Source organism: Gadus chalcogrammus, chromosome 19 (assembly GCF_026213295.1).
Source record: "Gadus chalcogrammus isolate NIFS_2021 chromosome 19, NIFS_Gcha_1.0, whole genome shotgun sequence".
NCBI classification, from domain to species: Eukaryota; Metazoa; Chordata; class Actinopteri; order Gadiformes; family Gadidae; genus Gadus; species Gadus chalcogrammus.
Window position 1 is genome coordinate 12,153,981 of NC_079430.1, and position 17,131 is coordinate 12,171,111.

At 49.4% G+C, this 17,131-nt stretch overlaps 1 protein-coding gene across 1 annotated transcript in view; it reads right to left on the bottom strand.

Moving 5' to 3' along the window:
* The window catches only part of chrm2a (cholinergic receptor, muscarinic 2a), a 53,785-nt gene that overhangs the window by 24,392 nt on the left and 12,262 nt on the right, over nucleotides 1–17,131 (bottom strand). The window contains exon 2 of the mRNA XM_056578620.1: nucleotides 2,841–2,974. The gene's annotated coding sequence lies outside the window, so the exon portion shown is untranslated. The remainder of the gene's footprint in view (nucleotides 1–2,840; nucleotides 2,975–17,131) is intronic.

Below are 17,131 nucleotides of genomic sequence, written 5' to 3' on the forward strand. Positions count from 1 at the left end.
AAGAAAACTTTTCTGAAATTTACGATAATCAGAATTGTTTTAATGATAACTGAACCAAGTAGACCGCTCTGTGCCTTCCAGGTCACCTGTGTCTCCCCCATGTGGGATGGCATTCATTCTCATCACAACAGAGATGTTGACATTTCCATCAGAACGTCCACTGGGAGCGACCAGGCATTAGTCACCGTGCGGCGAGCGAGCCCCGCATACAGTAGGCTACAGACTTGCTCTCTCTCTCATCCCCCACCGCCATGATGGCTCAGCTCACTTAGATCTCTTCCCCTCTGTCTCTCCTACTGTATACCTGATAGATAGATATAGATAGATTTATGTACATATATGTATAGACCATCAGACGTATAAGGAGAATGAGAGAGGGATTAAAAAAACGAAAGGGATGGAATTCAAGATGAAGAAAGAAACATTCAGTAGAGAAATGTCTGAGCTTGCATTCTTTTAAAGCTGCATATCATGTCTTAATTGTTCTCTCTCGACTTTCTTAATATTGTATGCATGAATCTTATTTTTGCTTTGCATATGCATTGGCAATGCAAACGGACATAACACATGTCAACATAACTGTGTACACGTCATGTGACTCCATCTGATGGACAGCTGTTTCTCTCCTCACTATTAAAGGGACTCCAGGTTCAGCGTGAATCGATCGAACTCCTCCTCATCACCCTCCTCCTCCTCCTCCTCACCCCCCCTCCTCCTCCTCATCACCCTTCGTCCCCGAGTCACGGGCGGCATTACTCTTAACCACGAGGGACGTCGTTTAGCGGGGATTAAAGGGGGATTAATAAAGCAAGGAGCAAGGAGGGGAAGTCAATACTTTGTGAAGTAATTTGAGTCCATAATGAGGTCGTGTGTCGGACGGACGTCAGGAAGCCTTCAGCGGATTAGCCAGGATTTCTTTGATAAATTACCTTTTGCAGGGCATTTAATTTTTTGATTGCAGCCGCGATAGCCGGGTCTATTTTTAAGAGTTGGTGGCTCGGCTGAAGCAACCTTTAGTCATTTAGTAGACTGATGTTATAAGTGTTATAAGGACTGTAGGTGTGGGCCACATTCTCCTCTTCTCAACACAAACAAGATCATCAATCTTTCATGCGTCACAATGAGGACCTAAGGGAAGCCCTAGTGTACACCAAGCCAGGAATAAACACACACACGCACACACACGCATACACACACCCACACACACAGAGTGCCGTTGACTAGCTTGTATATCTTCCAGACCCAATCCCCCAATCCACAGGTAATGGGATCCACAAAGTAACACACATTCAAGGTCTTGGATGTAAAAATAGAAATCCCTTCCATTTCTTTCGGACGTTTCCGTTGACCCCCAAGGACCCCGAGGAGAACCAGATAGAGGAGACCCAAGAAGAGCAAGAAAGGATAGTCTCTTATCTCCAGCTCACCGGCCATCCATCAGCCACGCTCAGCCATCTGATCGGCCCGTGATGTCACACATAAATCAAACAGGATGCGTCAGGACGCTCTCTCCTCGACGAAAGACAACTGCAAATGTCAGACGGCGGCTCCGGCCGACGATTGAGCGGGCCTCCTCCTTTCCTGGGGGGACCCGCGTCTCTCACGGGGCGATGGGGGGGCCAAGATGGACCTGCAGTGGGGGCCCCAGAGCGACCCGCAGGGGGGGCCCCAGAGGGACCCGCGTCTCTCACGGGGCGATGGGGGGGCCCAAGATGGACCTGCAGTGGGGGCCCCAGAGCGACCCGCAGGGGGGGCCCCAGAGCGACCCGCAGGGGGGGCCCCAGAGGGACCCGCGTCTCCCACGGGGCGATGGGGGCACGCAGTGGGGGCCCTAGAGCGACCCGCAGTGGGGGCCCCAGAGCGACCTGCAATGGGGGCCCCATAGGGACTCGTGTCTCCCAAGGGGCGGTGGGGGCCCCAGAGTGACCCACGGCTCCCACAAGGCTGCCGGGGGCCCCAAAGGGACCTGCTGATGTCTTTGACTCCCGTCATTCATCCAGACATTAAAGTGACAGGGCGATGGAGGAGTCCTGTGGCTGTTGTGTTTCTGAGAATTAGCTCTGGCTAACAGTGTGCAACCCATGCCGCGAGCCGTCGTAACGTCCAATCGGAGGACGTGAATTATTCAGCGGTAGGGTATCACAGCAGCGCAGGGGTCTGCATGACTGTCAACACACCTCCACCGTCTCTGGGTCTCTCTCTCTTTCTGTCTCTCCCTGCCGTGGACCATTTATCTTAATAATAATATATGATTTATTTTCATCACAGCCTACATACATTTCCCTTGTTCTCCCTCTGTCTCTCTCTCTCCCCCTCTCTCTCTCTCTCTCTCTCTCTCTCTCTCTCTCTCTCTCTCTCTCTCCCCCATTCTCTCAGCCACTCCCTCTCTTGCTCTCTCCCCCTCTCTCACACACACACACACACACACACACACACACACACACACACAGAAAGACCACCTCCTCATGAGAACACACATTGATTCCTCTGCCTTCCTGACCATGTAACAACAACCACGGTGACATCCTCTCTCTCTGTCTCGCTGTGGGTCTCGCCCTCTCTCGCCCTCTTTCACTCTCCCTGACTCTCTTTAACTCTCCTCGATTCTATCAAGAAGTAACCCAGGAATGATGTTATTTGGAGTGACCCTTGCAGCTTGTGTGCAACTGTGTGCACACACAATGGCGGGTGCATGCCTGTGCGTGTGTCTGCTTTACTGGATCACTGGGGATGGAAGATCACACACACACACACACACACACACACACACACACACACACACACACACACACACACACACACACACACACACACACACACACACACACGCGAGGACGTACCTGTCCTCATAGCAGCGCTGCGACCACAGGGGCATCCAGGTGTGAGCGGCCCCTGAGCTCCTCTTCCTCCTCCTCCTCCTGCTCTTCCTCCTCTTCCTCCTCTCCTCAGTGCGGGACCTCTACAGACTCCCCTCCTGAGAACACAACAGAGAACTCTGAGAACACGACAGAGAACCCCGAGAACACGACAGAGAACCCCGGGAACACGTCAGAGTACCCCGAGAACACGACAGAGAACCCCGAGAACACGACAGAGAACCTTCTGTCCTTTCTTTCCTTCTATAGATAAAGAGTGAACTACGATTGTTAGGATACTAGGAATAAGGTTAGTTCTAGTGTGCTCATGGCTAGGCTCAGTAATGACATCACACAGAGGGGGCGGTGTTGAGGTGCTCGTTAGCGGTAAATAGCCACAGCTGAGGCTACAGGGAGACCCAGGAAGTGATGCTCTAGGTAGAGAGTCTGGGAAGGTGTTCTGCAGGTGAGACTCGGAGAGATTGAACCTAACCCGAGGGACACACGATGCTCTTGGAGACACCTCTATGGGAGAATCTTTTGGTTGCAAATACACGGTGGAACTAACTGGACTGGCGGTTCACCCCACCGGGACCAGGTGCCGGTGCGGGGTGTCGCTGAGAGAGAGCTGTTCCCCTACGGTGGCTGTGGACCTGCGGTGAGTACCTCTCACCTAACACCCTCGATAGGTGAGATTGCGCTGTCCCAGGGAAAGCTTATGAACGTACTTCGAGTTCAGGGGCATACTTTAGGTTACGAGCTGACTACCGGGATAAATAATGAGATCAGTGCGTCACAATGATACATATCCTTCAAGCAGGCGGGGGCCTCTTGATCAGCTGCATAAAGCTTCTACACATACACCATAGACCTTACCCCCCTACTTTAATATAGCCCTGTTATGTATCCATCTATATATTATAGATATAGATGACTTCTGTATGTGTTCCCCAAACCCAAGTTTGGGGAACCAAGTTTAATAGGGTTACCAAGTTTAATCGGGTTAGGGTTAGGGTTCGGATTGGGGCTTCAGCCCGGAGGGGGTTAGGTTAGGTTTCTTTTGGCTGTCGCTAGGCAACTGCACTCAACGATTCCAAACATTTGACCGGCTACCTATCCTTTTTATTACCTAAAAATATATGCAAGAGAAAATGGATTGAATTCAAACCCAACCGGAAAAAAGCGAGCTGATAAGATGTATCTCTTTATGAATACAAGCCCTCTCCAACACGGCACTACGCTGACTGTCATCTGATCCAAACCCAGAGGGGGACACTCTGACCTGTTGGAGAACAAATGAGATGAAGTGGCGGCCCGCCGCGGGAGCACAAAATAGAAGTCCTCTGTTGGATGAAGAGGATTTAGAGAAAGTGCCTGAGCGCTGGGAGATAACCTTCGGAGCAAGTGACTTAGTGTGCGTGCTCAGAGTGTGCATTACACACACTACACACACTTCACACTTCACACACACACTACAAAAACTACACACACACTACACAGTCTACAACACACTTCACACACACACTACACACACTACACACACTGCACATACACTACACACACACACACTACACACACTACACACACTACACCCACACACACACTACACACACACTTCACACACTTTGTACACGCTCCTCCTGGTCTGACATTCACCCGAGGAACCAGGGCCTTTTCTGGGCCCGTTCCTCAAAGGGGCCGTGGGGTCGCTTTGGACAATAGGACGCCTTCCTCGTGGCTCGCCCCCCAGAAGACGGCGCCTTGCTCTGGGGAGCCGGCTGCTGATCGGCGTCGCCTGCAGCCCCCTCGCTAACGTGACCGCGTTGGAACGCTGGTCCTCACCTTCTGCCGAGCCGAGCAAAGATCTATACCACATGCATAATTCACCAGCAAGCCCCTCCAAGCAGAGATTCATCGTCAGCCTCCGAAGGAAACAAATGGAGAAAGAAGAGCCAAGTGCGCCGTGGAGGTTCATCACTGAGGCTCCACCCAGCGCGCCACTGGGGAGACGATGTCCCCCCCCCCCCCCCCCACGAGAGACGGCGTGGAGACGCCACACGCTCCACACGCCTCCGCCACGGCCCAGGGGAGCTTTAGACCCGTGTTGTGTCAGCACCTGGAGATCTCCTCTCTCTCTTCTCCTGGTGATTCCCCGGAGGCCCCGACTGTAATCAATGAGCAGGTTCTCCCAGTAATTACTGTTTACTCTCATTATTCGAGCATGCCTTCAGTAGAACAGCAGCCAGCCGCTCTCTGAAGGATCTGTCCTCATCTTAATGGGAATGAGGGACTGGTGCTGTGGTTGTTGCTGCGGCGATGGCAGTGATGGTGGCGTTACACGCACCAAAGAGTCCGGAAGCTAGTTCCGCGGGGGGGGGGGGGGGGGGGGTTCCACATAGGAGAACCTCCTGAAAGAGGAGAACCTCGAGGGGGAGGAAAAGGAGGAGGAGGAAGAGCCCCTCCTGGAGGAGGAGGAGGAGAAGGAGGAGGAGGAGGAAGAAGAGAACCCCCTGAGAGAAGGAGGAGAACCTCGTGGAGGAGGAGAACCTTGTGGAGGAGGAGAAGCTCCTGGAGAAGGAGGAGGAGGGGGAGAAGCTCCTGGAGGTGGACAGCAGACCATAGAGGGGGAGTGGCGATGATCTGAACATCAGGAGGACTGGCTAAAGACTAGAAAAGGGAAATCTGAGGCTTGACAGGTGTCCGTCACACGGAGAGGAGGGGGGGGGGGCGAACGTGAAGACACACAACCTGTTTACGTTCATGCCCGCCTTGATGCAGATGTTGAGCGGCAATCCTCCCCCAGCTTTGAAACCATCTGTGTTCTGCATTAATGCCGCATAATCACCAGTATCAAGATTCGCCGATACCAGTACCAAACTAATTTGAAATATGTTCAATCATGGCACACTCTGTTTGTCGTGTGACAAATTCACAACCACTTACACATAAGGACCCACGCACACTCACAAACACACACGCACTCACAAACACCCACGCATGCACTAACACACACGCACGGACACACACGCACTCACGAACAGATGCATGCACTAACACACACACGCATGCACACGCAGACACACGCAACCACGCTTGCACGAATAAACACAAAAAGAACAACGCTCCCCAGCGTCCCCTGACCCTGAGGGTGTCTCCGAGTCTGTGTCAAACACCGCGGTCGACTTCAGCTCTGTCTCACGATTGACAAAAAGGTTTTTTGTCCTTGTTGTCATTTAATTATAAAAACATGAATAATGCATACACATTTAAATAACACAAACACGCATGTGCTGTTATTACCATTGGGGCATTGTTGCAAGTAATGACGTCCAGCATATCAAATTAGGTATGTCAGTGTTGAGGCATGTAGCGATTCACTGTTAATGACAAGACACAGCAGGCCAGGATGCCGCTCCATTTTAATTAGAGTGCACATGCACGCACGCACGCACGCACGCACGCACGCACGCACGCACGCACGCACGCACGCACGCACGCACGCACGCACGCACACACACACACACACACACACACACACACACACACACACACACACACACACACACACACACACACACACACACACACACACACACACACACACACACACACACACACACGCGCGCGCACAAACACACACACACACACACACACACACACACACACACACACGCACTCCATCATCCCAACACCCCCGCTGCTCTCCTCTGAGTGCCATTCTTTAAATGTCCTTTGTGACCCCCCCCCCCCCTCTCCATAAGTTAAGATACCAGCAGCACATGCATCATGCATAATGCACACACACACACACACACACACACACACACACACACACACACACACGCGTACACAGATACGTACAGACACAAAAACACACTTTGCTGCGATCACTGCTGCAAGGGTGCCATCAATGTACTAATTCAAACAAAGACAGTATTTTTATGGTATACAAAATAGTATACATCGTATAAAATAATATGTCATTAAATAAACGCATCTAAATATTTTATTGAATGCATCGTATTCAGAAGAATATTCAGAAATAGTGCCTTAAAGGCTGGAGTGTGGACCAGCTCAGAATGGGGCGGTCCACAACCTTATGCCTGTATGCCTGTTTATATGGCCAATATATTCCACCATTTCACCTCATCATTCTACCTTCACGACCCCCAGGGCTTTCAGCAGCCAGCAGATTGCTCTCTGAGCCCAAGCCCCATCACAGCGAGGCGGGCTGGTGAGGAATGAGTCCAAGAGCCTTGATGATTATAGACGTAGTGAAATGAGCTTGACCCTTGACCCTTTTGGTCCGTTGAGACCGGGGGGCTGCGTATGCCTTTGTGTGTTTTCCGATGAGGTCATGGCTGGTCGACCTCCGAGGGGGGGCGCTATTACGCAATGATTATGTGTTCTTCTAGACCGACCGACCGACCGACCGACCGACAGACAGACAGAGAGGCAAATAGCAGCAATGTTCGACAGAGTAATGGCTGACGATAAAGAATTATGAGCACAGCAGAGCTCCCAGCCAGTACATTACACACACACACACACACACACACACACACACACACACACACACACACACACACACACACACACACACACACACACACACACACACACACACACAGGGTGTGGGAGAGGGGGGGAGTGAGGAGATAGGTGGAGATAGGAGGGCGAGAGCAGGGGAATGAGAGAGAAGCCGGGAGAGGAGTGGGAGGCAGAGAGACGGATGAGGAGAGAGAGGGGAGATGGTGGGAGAGAACAAGAGGGAGGAGAAACAGAGACAGAGGGAGGTGTGAGACACACACACACACACGCACACACGTACAAAATATAAAGCTGTTGATGAATGCCCGAGAGGAACGGCTGCGTGTGAAAGCTGCGGTCTGCGCAGAGCTCCCGGGAACTTCCAGAACGCATATTAACGTGTGTGATGTTTAATACAACCTCTTGAAACGCACAGGCTGAGAGCCTGTCTGATCCCAGCGTACCGCACTGCACTGTGGGCTAATTGGCGCATTATTCCTTTGGTTTGATTTAGTATTTTAGTCGTTTTTAAAGGTGCCGGGGCCCTTGGGACTCTGGGTGGGTAACCCCGCTCTATCGCTCTCTCTCTCTCTCTCTTTCTCTCTCTCTACCAGTCTTAACCCTCTCTCTCTCTCTCTCTCTCTCTCTCTCTCTCTCTCTCTCTCTCTCTCTCTCTCTCTCTCTCTCTCTCTCTCTCTCTCTCTCTCTCACCCTCTCTTGTTTTCACTCTCCTGCTCTCGTTTTCACCCTCTCTCTCTCCTTCCCTCTCCCCCACCGCCATGGCTCATGGCTTAAGAAAGCAGGTTTAGTTTCAATAAAATACACGCATATAAATGAAGTGCCTGATAGTCATAATGCTGACAGTGAGCAGCACATGCGTGGACGTTCATCAGAACAACCTTGTAGGTTAGGGTGTGACTCCCGGTCATAAGGGTCTGGGTTCCCCAATGTACCCCAAAACCTTCAGCCTGCCCTGAGGCCTCCGAGAGCACCACGACTAAAGGGCTGATTATGGTTCCACGGCGACGCAACGCGACGACCACGCAGACGCTTCGATGCAGTCGTGAACCTGTTTTTGGTTCTGCGTAGGGTTTGAGTGAGCTGACCAATCATAGCCCTCGCGGCTGCGTCGCCGCAAGGAGGGTCCGCAACGACGTAATGGGTCCGTAAAGCCCCTTGCGTTGCGTCGCCCTGGAACCATAACTGAGCCTTTACCGTGTCTGAAGAACTCAGGGCCTGAGAGAGGACAACAGGAGCCCAACGCCTCTTCAACCTGAGGGTGAGGGTTGGGTTAGGGTCGGACCCCAACACCTCCTCAACCTGAGGGTTAGGGTTGGGTTAGGGTCGGACCCCAACTCCTCTTCAACCTGAGGCTTAGGGTTAGGGTTGGGTTAGGGTCGGACCCCAACACCTCTTCAACCTGAGGCTTAGGGTTGGGTTAGGGTCGGACCCCAACACCTCTTCAACCTGAGGGTGAGGGTTAGGGTTGGGTTAGGGTCGGACCCCAACACCTCTTCAACCTGAGGGTTAGGGTTGGGTTAGGGTCGGACCCCAACACCTCTTCAACCTGAGGGTTAGGGTTGGGTTAGGGTCGGACCCCAACACCTCCTCAACCTGAGGGTGAGGGTTAGGGTTGGGTTAGGGTCGGACCCCAACACCTCTTCAACCTGAGGGTGAGGGTTAGGGTTGGGTTAGGGTCGGACCCCAACACCTCTTCAACCTGAGGCTTAGGGTTGGGTTAGGGTCGGACCCCAACACCTCTTCAACCTGAGGCTTAGGGTAAGGGTTGGGTTAGGGTCGGACCCAAACGTCTCTTCAACCTGAGGCTGAGGAGCTCAGGGCCTGATAAGAGTACAACAAACAGATACGACTAAACATGTGTGGTGTGTGCCCGGCGCCTCCCCCCTGGTGTGTGTTTGTATTCCACACAGGATCGCCCTCGGAGACAGACGGGCGTCTGCACCCTGGGACACTTAATCCCTCGTCACGGTGATGCACACACACAAGGGTTACAGCAGACCCCCGCCCCCACCCCACCCAATAACCCTAACTAGTGTGTGTGTGTGTGTGTGTGTGTGTGTGTGTGTGTGTGTGTGTGCGTGTGCGTGTGTGTGTGTATTTGTGTGTGTGTGTGCAGAAGGGGGAGGGCAATATGACGGCAATTACCCACAATGCCCTTCTAGGCTTCCATACACACAAACCTAATGAATGTCACACACACTTGCATACAAAGTCGACCATAATGTATGCAACTGCAAACACACAACTTCCTTCCCACACTACAGACACAAAGTCAAATATAATATGAGCAGTATACGCCACACATATGCCGAACGGATTAAAATGGAACACACACACGCGCACACACATGCACACACACAGACACACATCACAGACACACGTGCACACAAAGCGAATCTTTGATGTTATTTCCCCAACAGTGTGGCTCTTCAACGTGCTGTTACCCAGTGCAATATTTCAAAAGGAGAAGCAAGCTTTGAACTGTGTGTGTGTGTGTATTATATTATATTTGCCTTTGTGTGTGTGTGTGTGTGTGTGTGTGTGTGTGTGTGTGTGTGTATGCGCGTGTATGTTATATTATGTTTGACATTGTATCTTTTTGCTCCGAAATGATGTTTGACTTTGCATGGGATATGTGTGTGTGTGATTGTATATCTGGTTTCTGTGTACATGTTTGTGTGTGTGTGTGTGTGTGTGTGTGTGTGTGTGTCTGTGTGTCTGCTTCTCTGAGCATCAATAGCATCAATCTCTTGGTGTTGATTGGTCGATCTCGATCGGCCCCTGATGGTAAATGTCACGACAAGCTGTGACTAGACGGAACTTAAAAAGTGTTCCCAGGCTAAAAAGGTCAACTGGACAACAGAGAAGTAAAGTCAAAGGAGTTTTCAACATTCAACAACTCCAAGTTCTGATGCTGGGATCTACCCTACAACATCTGCCACCACTACTCGCTAGAATAAGAAACCAAAACTGGTATGGATATTTTTTTATATCCATAGGTATTTATTATACACACGCAAATTGCTATGTCCCTTCAGCCCATAGCTAATGTTGGATCCAGCAGTCCTACGACGTTATTCTATAACTACTAGGAGGTTAGAACCTCACACACACACACACACACACACACACACACACACACACACACACACACACACACACACACACACACACACACACACACACACACACACCCCCAGGCCGGTGCGTTCTGTGCAGTATGTGTAATGTATATTGTTGATGGGGTGATTAAAAGGTGACCTCTGACCCCTGCTCACTAGCTCAGCAGCACGGTGAACAAGGCTGCATGTGCTCAGGGTGGACAGGATAGGACAGCCTTTATTGTCTCAGAGGGGAAATTGGGTTTGCAAACAGTAGTCAATGCAGCCTATACACAAATAAATACAGCCAATAATAAATGAAAAACATAGCTACATGTAGCATATGTAGACGTCATCCTATTAAAATTACAGTGAGCTATAAAGCACTAAGAGGTCATCAGTCCTTGTTCAAGTGTGTGTGCAATAGCAGCTAGGCCTACAGCCTGTCTAAAAACCAAACAGCTGAAGGAAAAAATCAGCTCGGATATCTATTTATGATGATCTATAACCAACAGAAAATCCCCTGCAGGGTCATTGGAACTAACTGATGATGTGAACGTTATAGGCCCCATTAGTGCGCATCAATGACTGGAGTGTAATCGACGATCAATGCTTGTATGATTCCCACACGTTGCTGTTATTGATCTGTGAGAACAGAGACTTTTAACTGACGAAGCGTTCTGTTCTGATTTCCAGATTTCCCAACGGATCAGATTTCAGAAGGTGGCTACACCACGGGTTGATAGTCTAATCCAACCCCTAACCCTAAACCTGACCCTGACCCTTACCCTAACGCTAACCCTGACCCTGACCATGTCCTTCACCGCCGCTGACCGCACACTGGATTACTGCTGGAGTACTGCGGCTCTGACTGAGCCACCCTTCATACCGCAACGCCGCTGAGTAAAGAGATACAAGACCTTACCGACCCTGACCCTGACCCTGACCCTGACCACCGTTGGGATGGATGGGTGAAGAGGGCCCTGTGGTGCTCAGGGGTCGGGCTCCCAGCCCTTCCTTCTGGGTTTAAACCCCAAAGTCTTGATGTATAAGCGACCGTGTGCAAAATGTCCCGCCCCCTACATCCTCCTAAACAACATGGACCTACAAGTTCACTGTTAATGCCTTGGACAGAAGAATCCTCAAACAGACAAAATGTTGGGTAAGTGTCTGTGTTTATATCAATGAGAGATAGATACAGCATGTGTGTGCATGTGTTTATGTTTGTGAGAGATAGTGTGTGTGTGTGTGTGTGTGTGTGTGTGCGTATGTGTGTGACCTGTGTTCACCTTGTGTATGCATCCCTCCACCCTGTAGCGCATTAAATTCAGAAAGAGCACTCTGCCTTTTTCCAGACAAGACCAGACATGCAGTACCTCCTCCTCACACCTTATGTTTAAATACTAATTTAAGTCTGGCCCCTTGCAGGAGCACTCTGGAAAAGCTCTTTGCTGAACGCTGGTTATTGAAAGTGTCGCATAACAAGCCCTTGTTTAGATTCACTGAACGGAGGACAGGACGGAGAAAGGAAGAGTAGAAGAGCTTTGCACTTTGGAGTCGCAGCGTCGCACAGAAATACTGGGCAAATGCAGGGCATAATAAACGGCACGTAGAATATCACAGGGCTTCGGATGTTCAATCCCTGCATGCAGTCTGTAGTCGTCCTTTAGCAAGATGCCCTGAACCATATCTTATCCTTCATGATGTTTATCTAAAATGTCGCCGGACAAAGCATCTGCTAAATGAATAAATGGTACATGGCAGAAGGGCAATGCAGCACGGATACATGATGAGTTATCGCGGTCACCCTGGTGTTTAACCAACACGAGGCACCAGCAACCCTGAGGCCGCCGGGTCAAAGGTAAAGGATCTCTCACGGCTATCATAATAAAAGTAGGATGACAGCACTGCTATTCAGTGCAAGGGAACGCAGTGGTGTTGAATCAGACTGTTTACGACGACCGCACACCAGTGGGTTGTAAAATCTAAGGACACTCGCAGGAGCCCTGCTCTTGAGAAAGTGAAAGAGACGGCTTTGAAAAATGAAATCAAGGTCGTGAGAAAGAGAGAGATGTCTCACTGTACCCTGCAGCGCATGGTGTCTGTTTAAATGGTTAGGAGTATTTATTCTTCGCACGTTGTGTTCTTCATTGTGTTCTTTGACATTTTTGCCGGTTGGTTGTGGTTGTCCTTTCTATAGTTGACTGTACGATGTTGAGGCGGCGACTCGAGAGTCGTACACAGGAACCGACTGTGTGTGTAAGGTGGGGTTAGAGAAAGCTAACTCACAGACAACAGTGCTGTCCAAATGGTCCCAACCCTTCAGTGAAACATGTCAAACACTACCTGAGGAATAATATCACTAATAACACTACCTGGGGAATAATATTACTACCTGAGGAATAATATCACTAATATCACTACCAGTGAGGAATAATATCACTAATTTCAATACCTTTGGAATAATATCACTACCTAATTAATAATATCACTACCTGTGGAATAATATCACTAATATTACTACCTGAAGAATAATATCACTAATATCACTAAGTGAGCAACAATATAACTACCTGAGGAATAATCTCCACCCTTTAGGATGTGATGTTATATTATATTCACCATCCGGACATTAGACCCACTAGCTGAAGACGGCTGGACCCGGGGGCTGGAGATCCAAGGGCCAGCCCGGCGGAGAGTGATGCCCCCCATGAGGTCTTCTAAGCAGCTCCTAGCCGCCGCCGTACCCGCGGCATTAGTGGTACGAGATTGTGTGCGGTAACAACTCTCCGACGCAGAGCTGATGAGGGCTGTGAGTATATTTCCTGTTCCTTTACTTTTTTAATCTCTTCTGCACTCCATCACCCTAACATCCTGTCATTAGTTGTCTGGGGCCTCAAGGGAGGAAGGGAGAAAGTGTTATTTAATAATTGAATAACACAACCTGTCCAAAAGCAAATGTCCACTGTGATGAAGTAGCTGTCGCTTATCAATGAGTTCAAAGAGGAAGGGGAGGGGAGGGGAGGGGAGGAGAATGGAGGGGAGGGGAGGAGAGGAGAAGAGAGGAGAGGAGAGGGGAGGGGATGAGAGGAGAGGAGAGGGGAGGGGAGGAGAGGAGAGGAGAGGGGTGGTGGATGGTTAATGTACCACAAGGGGTAAAGTTAGGTGTTATTGAGTGAACACTCTCTGGCTCAGCCTTTACTTTTAGTATTTCTACACACCACAGGATCGTCTGCCTAGATTGTATTAAAACTTTTATTCTTTATACATTTTTCTATTTGGCCCATACAGTGTTGAGCTCCAGACCTGTGCATGGGAGGCACGTGATGATGGCGCTCTAGACCACCATCATACCTAAGCGAAGAAGGCAAAATGGCTGACACAATCACTTTATTGGCTGCACATGTGATCAATGCTGTGCTCGGAAATCAAAATGGCTGACGTTCAGACTCTGTGAAGATCAGGAAATAACAAAAGGAACCTGGTGAGTTTTAATGTGTGGCGTCGGTCCGTATTAAATTGGATGGCAGGCGTTCAAGGTTTTTATCAATCATTATTTGATAACCCCCCCCCCCCCTCCTCCTCCAAGGGGTGCGTGTGGGGGGGTTATGGCCGTTAATAAATTAAATAGCTGTTTCTTTCCACATACAGATCAGGTCTTAAAGAGCAGCGTTTCATTGGGGATCGAACCCAGTGCATTGTCCTTTCTGGGTTCAGACCAGCATGGTGGATGGACAGTAAGGAGACATTGTTGTTGCCCATTGTTGCCCACAGGACTACAGAGATGAGGAGGAGGAAGAGGAAGAAGAGGAACTCGGAGCGAACAGAGGACTGCTCCATCTGAGAGGGGGGAAGGTAGGACGATGGCATCCCTAAGACGCGCTCCAAAGCATTCTTTCTGTATTTGGGGGAGGGGGGGGGGATTCTGTTCCGTCCTGGTCGTAAAGTTAATTAAGGCCCTGCTCTGAATGTAGCCGGTCGCGGCGCCAGATAGCATCAGAGCAAACAGCGCCGCGGTAATGGTCTGCATGTTACACTACATTTAATTCAATATGTTCCCCGTGTCTTTGTAATGCTGCCACGCAGTCAACTGAATAAAGAATGAATAAATAACCGATGTGCAGACCCATGCGCTGGGATGATGAATGGATGAATGAGGATTAGACCAGCTGTACTTTATTAATCCCCAATGGGAAATCCAGCATTGCAGAGAGAAATACGAAAAAACAATGGAAATATAAATTAATTATACATACAATTGATGCCAATATATATATTTATTTATATTTTAAAATATATATATTCAGCCGCTCTATAAAGTTATCTAATTAGCGGTTTAAATTAACGTCCACATTTCATTCATACGTTATGAGTGAATACATTAAATGTCAATGACACTTTTAAAGAGTTAAAAATATGATTATTTTTAATCTATTTTATTTCCCGACTGACCTTTGTCCCCATGTTACCTGACCAAGACACGTTTGGAACCCGCCAACAGCGGGTCGTGTCCGTCTTACAGAATGAGATCAACTCGTTCATGCCAGAGCGAGCCTTGTGTCCCTGGCAGAGTGCTTACTGTATGCTGTTAGTGTGGAGGCCTCTCTGAAAGGCTCTGGAAGTAGTTCACCTATTGAATGGTCTTTGTGTTCGCCGTCTCGCTCTACTTTCATGCGTCTTTATCTATTCTGCTTCCCACAGCAGCGCTCTCTAATATTTACAAAATGGGACCTGAAACTTCAATAGTTAAAACTGTTCCAAGTACTATTAAGATACACTCAGCCAGTAGTAAAGGGGAACGGTTATGGGTTTGAACCCCGATGTCTGCATTGTTCCTTGAGCTGGATGCCATAACCCAGGCTCTTTGATTAGATGTTTATCGATTCCACAACGGACCCTATTCCTGCCCTCTCGCACACATTCCATTTTACGTAACACACTGACATTCGCTCACCTAGCTCCAGAGTTCTGATTGGATGAAGCCATGGAGGAAGGTTTCAGAAACCCTCTACCTTTTTATCGATATTATATATTTCCTGAATGTTTGTTGAACAATCAATATCCCTTTACTTTTGTTTACCACATCCCCGTTTCCGAGTCTTTTCAAAGATCCAAGGCATTGAAACGTGACCTTGTGTTCCATAAATCAACTCCCGCCCTTTGCTCTTTACAGAGGGCAGGAGGGGGTCGGACCAAACGCTGTGCATGGATCCACCCCGACTACGGCCGCGCGCACACAAGGCAGGTCGCCCCCCAAGAGCCTGACCCAACGTCTACTGTTGCTTTGGTCTCTGGCCGCTGGTTCAGGCTACTGATCGACTTCTTTGCGGCTGAAACTCAGCGTTTAATCTTTGGGCCAGCGGGTCGATGGTTCTGTTAAGCGTGAGGAAAAACAGGCAGTAAAACCAGGCGCCTCCTCGGAGGAAAAACTACAAGCTAGAGACAACAGTCTGGTCTTTCACGAGCTCAGTTGATAACATTGTAAATTGGATTCTGCTCCTTTTCTAGACTTCATTCAATGACAGCGCTGGGATTTGGTGGACGGCACCTGTACTTTACTATTTAAGCCCAACACCTAACACCACTATATGAAACAAGGTGTGCCTTCCGAACATGATGTAGCTGTACCAGAGAGGGGTTCCAACAGACCAACCGGGACGAAGAGGAGGCTGGAAGAAGCCATGTTGTGCGAGGTCACTTTGTACAGTCTTTGAGTTGTACCTTCAGTTCTCTTTCAGATCCAGCACTTGTAATGATATAAGTTACAGCAATATAAGTTCCTTCTCCTTGGATTCCTCAAGCACTAGGCTTCTCATTTCATGAGTAGTACATGAGCCCTTAGTGGTGCACACCCACACCCACTACGGTGCGTACACCACTATTGTGTGTACACCGTGGTGCACGCACCAAATGTTATCACATTTAGTCTAGTTTAGTCCTTACAAGACTATTAGTTAATTAGGGATGGCTAATTAAAAACTGGGAGGAAGTACCCTTTCCACTCATCGAAATCACAGGAAATGGTTGACCTGTTAAAAATAAGTGTCTCCTTTTAAAATAAACCTCTTTCATTTTCATAATATATCGGGGATCGCTATCGGACAACTCTGCATCATCGATTATTGTCCCCTCGCCTCCTTTTCCGATTGATTATTCTACTTCCACTTTCACTTTTATCTCGGCCCAGCAGAGGCTCCTGCGCCGTCACGCCATCCCTTTTTGCCCCGAGAGTTGGAATCCCTCCATGCAGGTGCACAAGAGCGGCCCCTGCATGCTGCACTGTGCTGATAGCCTCGGCTGCTCTCTCCTCGACGGTGAACTGTGTGGTGGAGCGGTGAGGTCGGGCGCTCCCCCGTAACCCATTCTGCCCTCGCCAAAAGAAATGCTGAAAAGATTTGCTCGGCAAAACGGAGGAAACGGACCCGAGTAGGCCCCGAGTGCGGAACGCGTGTTGATGAGAAACATTCTCCCCACACAGCAGATGGAGATATGGTTGGGAGGGATTCAAACGATATGATGATGGATCTCGATCTGTATTGTTCGTGGCAGCCATGGAGGGCTATTCAAACAAAGTGCATCATATTCATATTTTTGCCCTATCTATTAACTTTGAAAATGGCTTCC